At 36.2% G+C, this 13766-nt stretch overlaps 1 long non-coding RNA gene across 1 annotated transcript; it reads right to left on the bottom strand.

Annotated features, from left to right (window-relative positions):
* Nucleotides 1–340: 340 nt before the first annotated feature.
* On the bottom strand, nt 341–12563 carry LOC137385293 (uncharacterized). The gene is made up of 3 exons (XR_010977754.1): nt 12452–12563; nt 840–883; nt 341–453 (listed from the first exon to the last, which is right to left on the bottom strand). It is a non-coding gene; the product is annotated as an uncharacterized lncRNA (long non-coding RNA).
* Between the last annotated feature and the right edge of the window lie 1203 nt (nt 12564–13766).

Raw genomic sequence — 13766 nt, 5'->3', positions numbered from 1 at the left:
CTCATCTGATGACATATTGGCAAATAAGATTAAAGATGCAAGTCGGATTTTAACAAACCTCTCTATTTCTCTAGTCTGGCGCTTATAGCTAAAAGAACTAGCTAATGAGATGTGTTAGACATAGTGGTAATGCCATTAAAAAAATCATAAAATGTACTGGTATGTGCCCAGTACCAAGCATTTCTTTAGGTAACAACACAGCCTTAAAGGTCAAGTGTATTTGTAAAAAAGACTAAACTAAATTTAAAGTTTATATTTAATCAATAAAACAAATAATTTTAAAAGGGGTACCTTCAGGGAGAAATGCTTAGAAGTGGTACTGATCAGTGATATTGTCATGTGGCGATAATCAGCTTGGTTGACATTCTGTTTGTGTAAAATGTTTGTCACAGACTTGTCGCTGATTGACAAAAATCCATCCAGACACCCGTGATGAGTTGTCTAATCAGTGTGCTGTTAATCAATCAATAAACAGCAAAAATGACCTTCGGTATTATTCAGAAGGTTGGTGGTTGAAATTCAGCTACTGACTATTACTTGCCAATTTTCGCACTGATTTTATTTTTACTAATACATTATTATATATTTTAAATGTATAATTCAAGTTAAATTATTTTTATTATAATCATTCATAGTCCCAAGCGTCAATAAAATCATAAAAATTTGCTAATGATTTAGTAGTTCATTTTAATTCCTGAGCTACTCGCTTGACATGAAGAGCGAGGAGCCAATGAGAGGTTGTTTACTCAACACGACTTATATTTCCCTTAAAATAAGGTAATGCAGTGAATATAATTTATCATTTAAACAGATATACATGTCTTTATGAATGTACTGACCTCACGATAAGCTTTACAAGAATGCTCTTCTCACGTCCTCTCACCTAAATAACACAACCAAACAACTCATTTTATCCATCTATAAAGTTAAAACAAAAAAATCAACAGAAATATTTAAAGTTAAAACGAACAAACAAAATATAATTACAAAACAAGCATCATATGACAGTCACAAAAGATACAGCGCGTGCTAATCTTCTAGAATGTATTAATTTTGTATTAATTCAACTAAATTAACTATGAAACACATGCCACTATTTATTTTTTATAACTTTTATTTTTTGTATTTTCTCACTATAACTCGTTGTCGAGAAAATTATACAACTGGACTAGATGTACTTTTATTATGCAAGCTCAGCGCCTTCCTTATTTATCCACTTTAAATAAGTACGCATCTGGATGAGCTGACAATATCACCTAGCACCAATACTAGTCGCTATAGATGACCTGTCTCGTAGATCGAAGTGACACGAGGCTTTGACAGGATGGTTGGCTACAATTTTAGTGATTTTATTAGCTTATGCGAAAGTACACCGGTTCCTTATAAAACTGAATAGCTGTAAGATATTTTTTCATATGGTGTAAGAAATATGATAAACACAGCTGATATATCTACATGCATTTACAAACATTTTTTAAGAGAGCAAAGGTTGTACCCAATGACACGCTGCCTACGAAACAATCGGGTCAGCAAAAATTTATTTCTTTAATAATCCAATTTGATAAATATTTGAGAATTATACAAAACAGTGTTTAAAAAATAAATTTGGAACTTTCTTAGTTTTTGCGCTTTTTTGGAGGCAGTCAAGAACCAGATATTTTTTTGAATTAGGCTCAAGTTGTTGATAACAATAATCAGTTTGTTCTGTCATCACAACTAACCTTTAACCTTTACTTTTGTCGTTGTCCAGCTGCTGATGTGACCAATTTCATTGGCCATGGGCGTATCAACAGCTGGAGCCACGAGGGATCACGGTATTCTGCTTGACATTTTACATCAATTAGTAGACATGACAGGTAAAAGATGAGATGACAGAACAAGTGCTGACTGAGACAAGCACTTCTCCACGCCTTGGCTGCGACAAAGGGCACCAGGTGCCCTGTCACTCATGACAACGAGCTCAGAAGAAACTACAATAATCCCATTTCAAGGTTCCGCGAGAGCGAAGCAATGTAAGTCACAAGAAGGGATTAGAATCCTAACACAGCATCTTCATGTCCGCAATCAGTGGCCAACTTGGACTGGCCACAAAAATTTACAAAAAATAACAATTTCCTTATTGGTGTTTGTAATGTTTGCCACGTTACATAATTAAAAAGAAAAAAAACAATGTTTTCAAGATTCATCAATGTTGCTAGAAAATCATGAGAATGTTGTAAAACACTCAGCTTTCAATAAGGAAACAACTTTGGTATTCATTGATAAAACGGGAATAAAATTTTGATTTGGAAACCAAGACCAGGAGCAGTATCCCTAGTAGTCTCGGGCTGTCTTCTTGCTTAACTGCACCCTTGAAAGGACAAAACCTACATTGTTGTTCCCAGCATAACATCGGGTACAAGACAATCAAGAATTTTCAAATATCTTCAAAACAATGCCAATATATGCCAGATTGACAACCGATAATAAAATAAGTCATTTAAATATTACATAATACAGAATGTTATGTAATAGCACGAAACTAGTGTGAGAGCCAAGAAAATGCTAAAGCAATTAACATATTGGCACAGTTCAGAACATGTCACAGTAGGGGAACATGGCGTCCAGGATGAAGGGCTGAGAATCAACCTCTACCAAACTAGCCAATAGACCAAGCTTGCACCTTATTAAGAGCAAACATGCCACATGTAGTCATGAAATGCTACAATAGATTGACACTATCATTAGTTTGACATGGACAGTGATTGCATCGCATTTAAAAAATTATCTTTAAGGTGATGGAAAGGCAAATCGTTAGGTTCGATTTGTATGATTTGTAGTTGTACGCACGAACTTACCTGTTTATACCAGGTCATTAACTTTGGTAAAAATTGTACTAGATGCATTCAAGGATTAGTGTCACAGGAAAGCAATGCGGGTGACATAATTTTAAGGCTACATAAATATCGGGCTATGAGATCTCGTCCCTTTTAGCAGCATTACTAGTTCAGAAACTTATGACTAACTGCAATTTGAGCAGAAAAAACAGATCAGGTGCCGAGACTGTTGACAGCCATACTACGGGTGAGAGACGCAAGTGTGAGCTGATAGCACAACCTTTGCTAATGAGCAGCACATGCCACGCGTATTGCCTTTCATCCCTTACACCTTTACAACATCCGTTCATGGGTTCTCCTTTACACGACTACCTGCCATGAATAGCTGACACTACACGCTATGCCCATGATTCATAGAAATTAGACACTGAGATAACTCTATGGCTTTCAGCTCATTCAGGGCAAATATGAATGCTATGACGCGCGAATCACTCTAAAAAAATTTTTTGAGAGTAACTGACTGCGTATACTGGCAGCAACTTTTGTCTATTATTTTATTTTTTACTATTGACGTCATTTATAAATTAATTCAACTGCCCTGGACTGCTCCAAAATACTGCATCACTCTCACGTCAAATAAACTCTGGTGTGACATTATATCGCCACATCTTGCTAGAACTCTCTAGATGGGACCTTGTATTTCTTTGACCAACAAGTTGAAAATTCTCAGACTATCTGAATTTTTCGCAAGATGAAGCAGCTGCTTCCATCCTCAAGGTCATTACATTGGTCAACTTCTGATAGGCATTTCTCAACTTTTGGCAAGAATATACTTTGATGATGCCATGAATATATTTGATAAAATGAAAAGGAATGTGCTCAACAAAGTGTATTATATGAACATGAGCATAACAGTTGTTAAAAATAACTAAGAATGTGTTGCCTGGACAGACAACTCCAACAAACATCTCTTATTCCATTGCCTGGCTTCCAGGTGTGTTATGATGATAGCAAGAGAAGTTAAGACATAACCATATCTTTTGATTGCGAGCACAAAGCCTTTGTCTACAGAAGCAAAAAAAATCAACTCGTATGCCGATTTCACTTGTGTTCTACTCCATGTTTAATTGCATTGTCAATGATTATTGTTACCAAGGGAAAGTCGAATTGACCGCAGAGTCTTAGCTGACACACATGAGGTAGAAAAAAGAAAATTATCACAATTCCTATTAGTCACACGATGCATATCACGGGTCGTAAAAAATGACTTGACGCAACTGATTTCTCGACATCACACGATAAGCTGCTCTTGCGAATGTGCTCGATTTCACAATTTATTTTGTTTGTGTGACATCATATGCAGGTGACGCCTTATAAAATTTGTGATGTCATACGCAAGCAGCCGTTTTCGAGATATGTGACATTTATACACAAGGATGTCTTTCTAGATATGTGATATGGTACGCATGAGAATTCTAACGAGATGCGTTCTGCCATACGTGACCACCATGACAGTTTTCGAGATGCGTGAAACTACATGTCGCATGCAACTGCTAAAGGCTGGTTCACACTAGATCACCGAATCTCAACGTTGATGCCACAATACTTCGGTGATCGTCGATGATAACAAAGTTCACACTATCACAAACCCTTTCACATTTGCATCAGCAAATACTCCGTAATGTAATGTTCTCATTTTACTTTAATTTTTCATGAAAAAAACTCTTTGTTTTAGCCGATTTCTAGTGTTTGATTCGAATCAAATACTAGCCCTGCAGCGACTATCATAAACAGAAATAAATAAATCACGCTATCCACGACCGCGAATTACTATCACCGAAATGGTTCACATTGTACAGGCTGTGGTCGATGCTCGGCAAAATATTGGGAAAGTTTGACAGCTTCAAACCTTCCCAACGTATCGACGTTGCTTCGTTGATGCTATCGGCCAGCTTTCGGTTCACATAATTGATGATGAACGCTGAAAGGAAAACGGCGACATACGGAGATATAGTGTGAACTAGTCTTCATCAAAGTGTGATGTCAGACAGAGCATGTGAGACCTTATGAAACATGTAACAACCAGACATATAACATACTACCCAAAATGTTACAATTTTTTTACTATTTGATGCAAACCTATACACCGTACTGTAATGTATGCATGTTGAATTCAATACAAGGTTTCTATGTTTTAGGTCAAACATGCTTGCAATAAATATTTACCCTCACACTTTAATTCTATTGCTTTCTAGTGCTTTTTCTATAAGTAATTTGTTTTTATATTAAATTCTCTCATCTAACCTCCATGAAACAGCATTTGTAGCGTATGAAAGTATGCAAATGGTCTTTTGGTTGTTTATGAAAAATGATAGCAAAGTAGGAAATAGGTAGAAAGTAAGAAAAAATCATTTATGAAAGCACGAACATTTTGTTGTATGAAGTTTGCTTTGCAAAACAGATGGAAACATCAAATGGAACTGTTACGAATACATGATAGTTTATAACAACGAATCAACGGTAACTACACCATGATAGATACTAGATGTGTAATACCACATAATATTACACATCTGGTATAATAGGAAAGATGAAATGAACATCGCTGATGAAATGTTTGTTGACCCAACGAAGAGCCGATGACCTGAGACTGAAAAGAGGCTGCAAGAGACTGGGTCAGGTTAAACTACTTCAGTCTGTCAAGAGCTTTACCTCAGGAGAAATAGCGCACAAGTGTCGTGTAACAGCAAACTACGTGTCCCAGGGACACGTTGACAACCCTTTCACGGTGAAAACTAAGATAAACAACATGTTTCAAATTTTCAAAACACTGTTGACCAATTTTAAGGTCAGTAATAAAACTAAACCAAAAATAGCATCAGTGAAAGGCAGCTCATTTGATGATGATATCATCGGCAATTATAATAATGTGTAGGAATCTGTGAAGCCTGCTCAAGGAGCGATACACTGGGGTAGTAGCTAGCAGTGATAGTAGTCAGGTGAGGCCATCATAGCCAATGCTCTTAGTTACAGCAAAGTTTAATAATCCAGCCGCACTCACTAACAGTCATATTTTGTTTTTAAAAAGTTGGCAATGAAAACTATGTTTACTATTTTACCAGCTTGGCCAGTTGTCAAGTTGTGTAAAGCATAGACGGTTACATCGGCCATTGCTGGGTAATAGGCCTTACCAATTGTCAAGCTATGTATCGCCATATGTACTCTGAAGCTACCTTCTTTGCTAGAGCTAATATCATGTCTTTCTGAGATGAGTATTATTTTTTGTTTCGTACCATGCCTGTTGTGTAACTATAGTAAGTACCATCACCTGTATAAAACTATCTCCCGAATCTCTCCAACAAAATATAGAACTCTTATTTCATTTTTTGGGGTGATCATGTTTAGCTCTTTAGACATGGCATTTACTTTACTAATGAACAGGCAGGACAGTCATTGACATTTTAGTTTATTTGCTGATAGATGATGGCAATTGAGGGCAGAGGAAAAGTGTGTCATAAAAATTAAATCTTTGTTTTATCTACTGCATCCTTTGTTCACAAGCTCACTAAAAATGTTTACAAATGGAATCAAGGTGCAGACACCATAGCGTGGGAGTACGAGACAACTGCAGTCTAGCAAACTCAGGAACAAAGTTCATGCTTCATACTGACAGAATTAACATCCAATTAGTAAAGAGCGCACGACTCATTGTAATAAATTCTCTATAATACAAGTTATCTAGAAGAGAACTAGCTTCTTCAACTTTATAACTTAAGCCTTCATAAACAGTCAAGACATCCCAAAAGATGGGTCTCATCTTTGTATTACAAACTCTTTGAAGCATCAGAACTGGATTGAGAAATTGTCCGCCCATTGAACTGTAGCTAACGGTGATCTGAAAACATTAGTTAGTCATGGACATAGACAAGGCATGAATGATACGAACTGCATTACTCAAGACCATAGGATGTGTCATTGGTGGTAAAGTGTGACTCATTATGGCGAGCCACCTCTAGTTCAAATGAAGGATTATTCAAAGAAGAGAATGTGGCTGATGGTCAGCTAGAGTGAGAACAACCGCTCTCTCAGACTAATGGTGACCACAGGCTATTTATTTCAGCAGATGTTGAAGGTGTACGGAACTTGCGGTAGTTCTATAATGACCTGACAGTAACTGAATGGAGTGATGCAAGAACATTTTACCATTAAGCTTAATAAATCGGTTTATCTTACGAGAGTCTGAGTCATAGAATAAAAAATAAGACATTAGATTGATGGAATTATGTTCGGCAGCAAATATAACTACTGTACCAGAAAGGCAGCAAGAGTAAGCTTGTATTGTCTTCATAAAGTTTGAGTTTTTAAATTATTTGTAAAGTTTTATTACACTTACGGTTTTGCTACGGTGTCTTATTATTGTAAGAACTTGGTATTTTATAGTTGCACAAGAAGATTAACAACAAGAAAATATTTAAGAATTTAAGAAACAATCAGGTCAGTCATACTTTTACAGGTACACCTAATTTCTGTAGAAGGATGGACTTAAACTGTTATATTTACAAGACCTTCATGAGCTGCCTTGTTATCTGACAAACTTCCCACAAAAACATAATCTAACAGGAAGGTCAACACATAAATACAGCACATGTTTCTGTTTAGAGTGTTTCATAGTGAATTTTGTTCAAATTTGGTAGCTGACAGGACTCGACTATTACCAGTGACGTAATAAACAAGCAACTGTGTCATGATACAAACGGAAATGTTTGATTCGCTCAAACTTGTCTGCTTCTCTTGACAATATGAAACCTAACAGTATCTTTGTAGACTGATTTACTAAGAATTGACCGACTTGAAAATGAATTTGACATATTTCAAACATTACCAACATTTGTAAAAAGATTAGAATATGTTGGTAACTTGATTTTTCTTAACCTTATTCTAATCAAAATAAAAAATTATGCAAAAAGTTTAAAAACAACATTTTACAAGCAAAGGAGTGAATCAGCTGATTAAAATTCTTATTTATGTTAATTTAATAAATATATGTATAAAAATGTCTCTCTGGTTAAGGCCTAATTTGCGTTATACAAACAGCAAAATATATGTACAGTACCCACTCCTGCAACGTAAATAATCCGTTACATGAATGTTTACGTTATAGAGATTTTACATCATAAGAACAGTAAAATACATGTAAATTGCCTAATCTGTTCCAAGATCTGTCCAAACTCACCATCCTGGCCATGAAAAGCTAGACTTAACTTTTTAATTTGTTGGCTGTATCGTAATCGTAATATTATTAGCATGCATCGACGGCTTGTCACTTTTTCTTATCAATTTCACTGGTTTCACAGACTATTATTGCGGTAGTTTTACAATAAGTTGATGGGGAACGCACATATTCGATGTCCATCTACAACAATCTGTTCATTTTTTCTAGACAGTAAAGTCTATTCTGGAAAGTAAAGCTAATAGTAAATATTTTATACGTCTACAATAAAGCAAAACAAAAATATTATTTACTATAAAAAGAGTGTTGTCTACCTGTCCATTGTCACCTGTGTCTAGGGGTCAAGGTAAGGGTAAAAGATCACTTTCAGTGATACTCTCAACTTGTGACATTCAGATTGGTAGACTGATGCTGTAACACCTGCACAAGACTATCGCCTCAAAGTATTTATTAATAATTGTGCAGCTACCTATTCTCTGTTTTGTCGACACATCTGACGATCTACGTCTGACGATCTACGTCTGACGATCTACGTCTGACGATCTACGTCTGACGATCTACGTCTGACGATCTACGTCTGACGATCTACGTCTGACAAACTAAAATGTTGTAGAGGTTGTATATATAATAGATATAACGTTATACGCACGTCATTTTATTTTCCCTCACAAATGCGGCGAGACATGTTACCATTCAAATCGAATTTGAGAAGTTGCCCTTACTTGAGACTTTACGTTATATGGAAATCTTTACGTTGTATGAAGCAAAAACTGCATAAATTTTTTAAGTTTTCTGGAATTTACGTTGTAGGAAGTATACGTTAGAGGCCCCTCTACGGTACTTGAATTGTTGTAATATGCCAAGTCTAAATCTGAGTTACTATTATAGATAGCTAACCATAAAAAAACATCCTGATAGCATAAAAAATGACATAACGTAACTAGAATTTAGAGGGCATCTTAAAACTTATAGCAAAGCACATGGTGGAGGGAGAAAACTCCGAATATAAACAAATAAAAATCTGAAGGTGAACCATCGAGCCATGCTGTGTTGAATATAAACCTAATAGAGATGACAGCAAGTACTTGAAATCATCAGCAGCGACAAACCAAACATGGCATGCAAAGATAAGGCACGATTTATCTTAACATCTAAGGAAAACAGAACGTCAATGACAATCTAACATCTAAAGACTACATGTCAACACCGCCATCTTATATAGCCATCAATCGCTTCCTCTCCAAGGTAGTGATATCAAGATATTGCAGCAAGAAAGAAGCGCGATTACCTCAATCTGAAGTCATATCTTGCTAAACACTTAATTTGCCAAGAAAGAGTAAAGATTCAAATACGAAAATTCCATGGAAGTTCAGAACTTATTTGAAAATTAGTTGAGTAGGTCTGTCTGTACCAAAATCTATTTTCAGCAACCTTATCTAGGAATTGGTCGTAATCCAACACCATTTCATCACAATAGTCCAGGAAAACTATCCGTGATATAATCAGCTTATCACATTCTTTATGCCGCAGAACCTGCATGTATACAATCTTGGACTTATTATTATCCAAACCGGATGGAGGACTGGGTAGCTGCCAATTCTAGTCATAAAGACACCAGCACAATGGGCTCAGCGGGTTATGCTATACAGCGATCACATTTAGAATATATATATTTACATGTCACGCAATCATCAAAAGCCTGTGCAGATATGTCTGTGTATTTCAATAACGTACGACCCTAAAAACACCAGTCAAGCATAAACACCAGACAGGAAGCCCTCATTAATTGCAAGAGTTAAAAGGTCCGTAATTTGGAACAGACTTTGAAATGAGATAATGAATGAATGAATCATACGTTTGATTGTATTAGGCCAATAGGTAAATCAGTGATAACAGATATACAGGCGAGTTTATTGCATATACAACAGCTAATCACCATTCTCGGGCCATCTCGCACATGCCTACCTGCAACTGTTTATGTGCATGATCAAACTGAATGGAATAAATTTATGTCACGCTGCTTCTTGTTTAATATTAAACCCCTGGTGGCACGCTGACCTAATCAATCCTTCCTGTTAGGCGCTGTTGGTAAGGTCTTTGATCGTCTTTGTGTGCATTCATAGGCTCACTTACTCAATTATACTATATAGTTGTCTACATTTTTAATTACTTAACCGTAAGTGTGTGATTATTGAATTTTTAAACAAACGGAGAGCTCTAAACCCAAATAACAGCAAATAGGTTCTGTCTTGCGCTTTATCATTTGCTCTTATGAAAAAAACTTTAAAAATACATGTAAATGTTGCTAAGCGATAGTTTGATAAGTTGGTTTAAGAAGAAAGGTCAGCCCACTGGCAATTTACAAAATTTAAAATGTTGTATTTCTGAGTTGATTCCTTTTTAATTGTAGCCTTCTTTTAAAATCCAGAACTGGCCAGCCAAAGCAAAAAGCAATTTCACAACAGACAGAATTTGAGTCAACGTAAGTGAAGCTACATGCTACAATGACAGTTCCTGCCATTATTAACGTGTTAAGGACGAGTGCTGGCGCCAGCACAACTGCTGCATTATAAACATATAAGAAACACTGATTACAAACATCAATGAGTGAATCACTTAATTTTCCATTAGTTGAGAACATTAAACTGGCCCATCTCACTGCTAGCTACTGGAATCAAGCTCGTGACATTTGCAGCAAATGTCATCGACTATGATTGGCCATAGCAGAAACAGGCATTGACTAATGTTATGTTTCACTCAGAGACATCAAATAGCCAGAGTTTTCTCGAATTACCCTGACAACTGAATATCACAGCAGAATTTGACCATTAGCGATGTTTATCAAAGTATTGTCAAAGCCATTTGCAGGCGAGCGATGGCACGTGCCAGCCTAAGAACACCTGTCATTCATATTATCGTTCTCAGCGGGTCCCATTGCCACGTACATCAAAAAGTCTATCGCATATCTTTACTAACAAACATAATGATCAACTGCTCTGTAGACATTCTGGAGGCAGCTAGGCTATATTCAATCTCGATATACCATAATAATACCTTATATAAAACATCTGTCACTGAGAGCCAGCTAATAGCGTGGCTTATTCAGAGCAGCTGGTCGGAACGGAGCTCAATGAAGAGTTAGTGCGCACACACTAGAGAGCATGAGACGCGTATTAACGACAGATGTTACGTGGGGCGCCCATTACCTAATGAGCTGCTTGCAACGCCTCTCCGAGTGCCCTCAGGAATAATGACAAATAACAGGCTAGGAAAATCACTGGACATTTTGATCAATATTTTAAGAAGACTCAATCTCTCAGTTTAAAAACAGTATGAGCTCAAGTAGAATGTTTATGGAAGATTCTGTGTTCGTCGGTAAACAACATCTGCAGGCCCAACTTACACCTTAAACATTGCATAATCTAATCATTCTCTAGCATCCTGAAATTATTGTTGATAATAATATGTGAGAATACTCATTGATAATGTAGTGGTCTAACACCAAAGGAAACTGAGAAAATCCATTAAACAATTGGAAAACCAAAGTATGATTAGTCATATAGCCTGAGATCCTTCAGCGAAAAGGATTAGCAAACACATGAATAACACAGCGTTTTTGGTCCTATAAAAATGAACAAGGGTACAGATGACCAACAATATATCTTACTCAATGAGAACTCCAACCGTAAAAGAGACTCGCTAAGGAAAGAGGACTGGCAAAAGGGTAGAAAATATAACTTGCTAAACCTGAGTAAACATTCGAAGTAAGAAAATCTTTATTAATAATGTTTATTATAACAGTCAAATCCATCCAGCTTTACTCAGACTATAATACAGCAGGTAGCGAGTATTAGTAAAAATAAGAAACTATCATGAAGCACTCTGCGGTACATACAAGGAAGAAGTCATTGCGACCAGCGATCTCAACTTTAATGGGTAACAATATTTAGGTTTTTGGTAAAATTTACAACAGAATGATGAACTAATAAATGTAAATAAATCATCAGTAATCCACTTAAAAAATGAAAATTCCCTATAATAATCCAATAATCCGTCTGGTAATCCGCTGAGTAGGAAAGATAATCCAATAAATTCTGGAAAAGTGAGGAAGAATTAGTCCAAATGAGCGGGATGAAATGGAACTACTAGCTGACACAATGCGTGCGAAGCGCTGCTGATACCGCGTGCTGCTGATGCTGAGTGCTGCCGACACAAGAATAAAATATTTGCTTTGTGTGTGTAGCATCTATTGATTGGGAGAAACAATAGCTAACCGGTGTAAGATAAGAGGAAACGCTAGACTCTACCAATCCTCACAACGGAATGCAGTAATTAAACAATTAACAGCTACTATAATTAGTAGTGTAATTAGTGCGTATGCTACAAATTGGAGTTGTCTCCTTACCAGATGCCACGCGCGCTGACCATCGCGTGACGTCAGGGTTAATGGGTAGGTTTTTATAATATATGATGTTCACGAGACTGCATTTTTCCAACATCTGCTTCCGGGCTGTCAATCGATCTTAAACAGTATAGGTGTCAATAATATAGGACTCATTTTTGGCTATGATAGTGTCAGTGGATATTTTAAACTGTGAGCAAACGGACAGTTTTTATTAAAAGCTCAACATTTTATGAAGAAGTTTTGAGATAGAATTTGAAATTAAAAACGGCCAATGATGAGAGAAAACATTTGTCTTAAGTAAAGAAGAAAAGTTGGGATCATGACTATTTGTAAATAGGGTGAATGACTCGATACGGCAGCATTGCCTCACAATTTCTTCCGCCTACACGAGCGAAATAAACTCTTGCTATAGTTTCTATTCGCAAGGAGTATGTCAGTAAGAAGCAACAGAATTTTTGGAACCAATCGAATCGCTGCCATAACCAGCACTGTTGACCACATGCTGACTCTGCTCGCTACTGCTCATGTCTATTCCATTTTATCTCTTTTTTAAATAAAATGGTTTAAACAAAAATGTTAGTGAAATAACTACGCGGTAACAAAATACGTATTGTATTATGTAATTATATACATATAGAAATTGTAGTACACAAAGTATTATACACACGGAAGTGCTGTTCAAATTAAACTGTAAAGCAAGCTTGCAAAGCTGAAGTCTAAAAATCATCACGTTTTAGAGCTCAATGATAGTGAATAAGGCGATTCTCTTTCGGAAACTATTAGACAATGGAAAATCCATTTAGCTACATTCTACATGTACCTGCACATTTCTCAACTGATGACTTGTTTGACAAAAGCAGGAATGAAAGCAGATGAAATAAAACAAAAAAGACACAGTGTGATCTAGGTCTGCAATTTAATTGCTTCAAATATTGTCAAACTTGTAGTGGTGCCAGCGACTGTGTCGTAAATAGATTCACCAGCAAATGGTCGCCTGTGAATTAATAAAATGATTTCAGAATAAGTACTTATATATCAAGCTGGTTCCATATCATATCTTTTCATTGAACTATGGTTCTGTGAGACTTTCTGTTTTCTCATTTAAAAATGGTACTTTTGTCATTTTGTTAACTTTCGTGATAACGTATTATTACCAAGTGAGGACAAATCCAATAATTTCAAAAATGTCCAAAGCTATCATGCTTACATTCGCTAGGACACACAAATATATTAGATTATTCGTTGCCAAAATTTTTTTTACTCATTCTGATTAAAAGATATGTTATTTGAAATAGATTAAAAGATATAGTGTCTG

Source organism: Watersipora subatra, chromosome 1 (assembly GCF_963576615.1).
Source record: "Watersipora subatra chromosome 1, tzWatSuba1.1, whole genome shotgun sequence".
In the NCBI taxonomy this organism is placed as follows: Eukaryota; Metazoa; Bryozoa; class Gymnolaemata; order Cheilostomatida; family Watersiporidae; genus Watersipora; species Watersipora subatra.
This window is presented reverse-complemented; position numbering and strand designations above follow the sequence as displayed.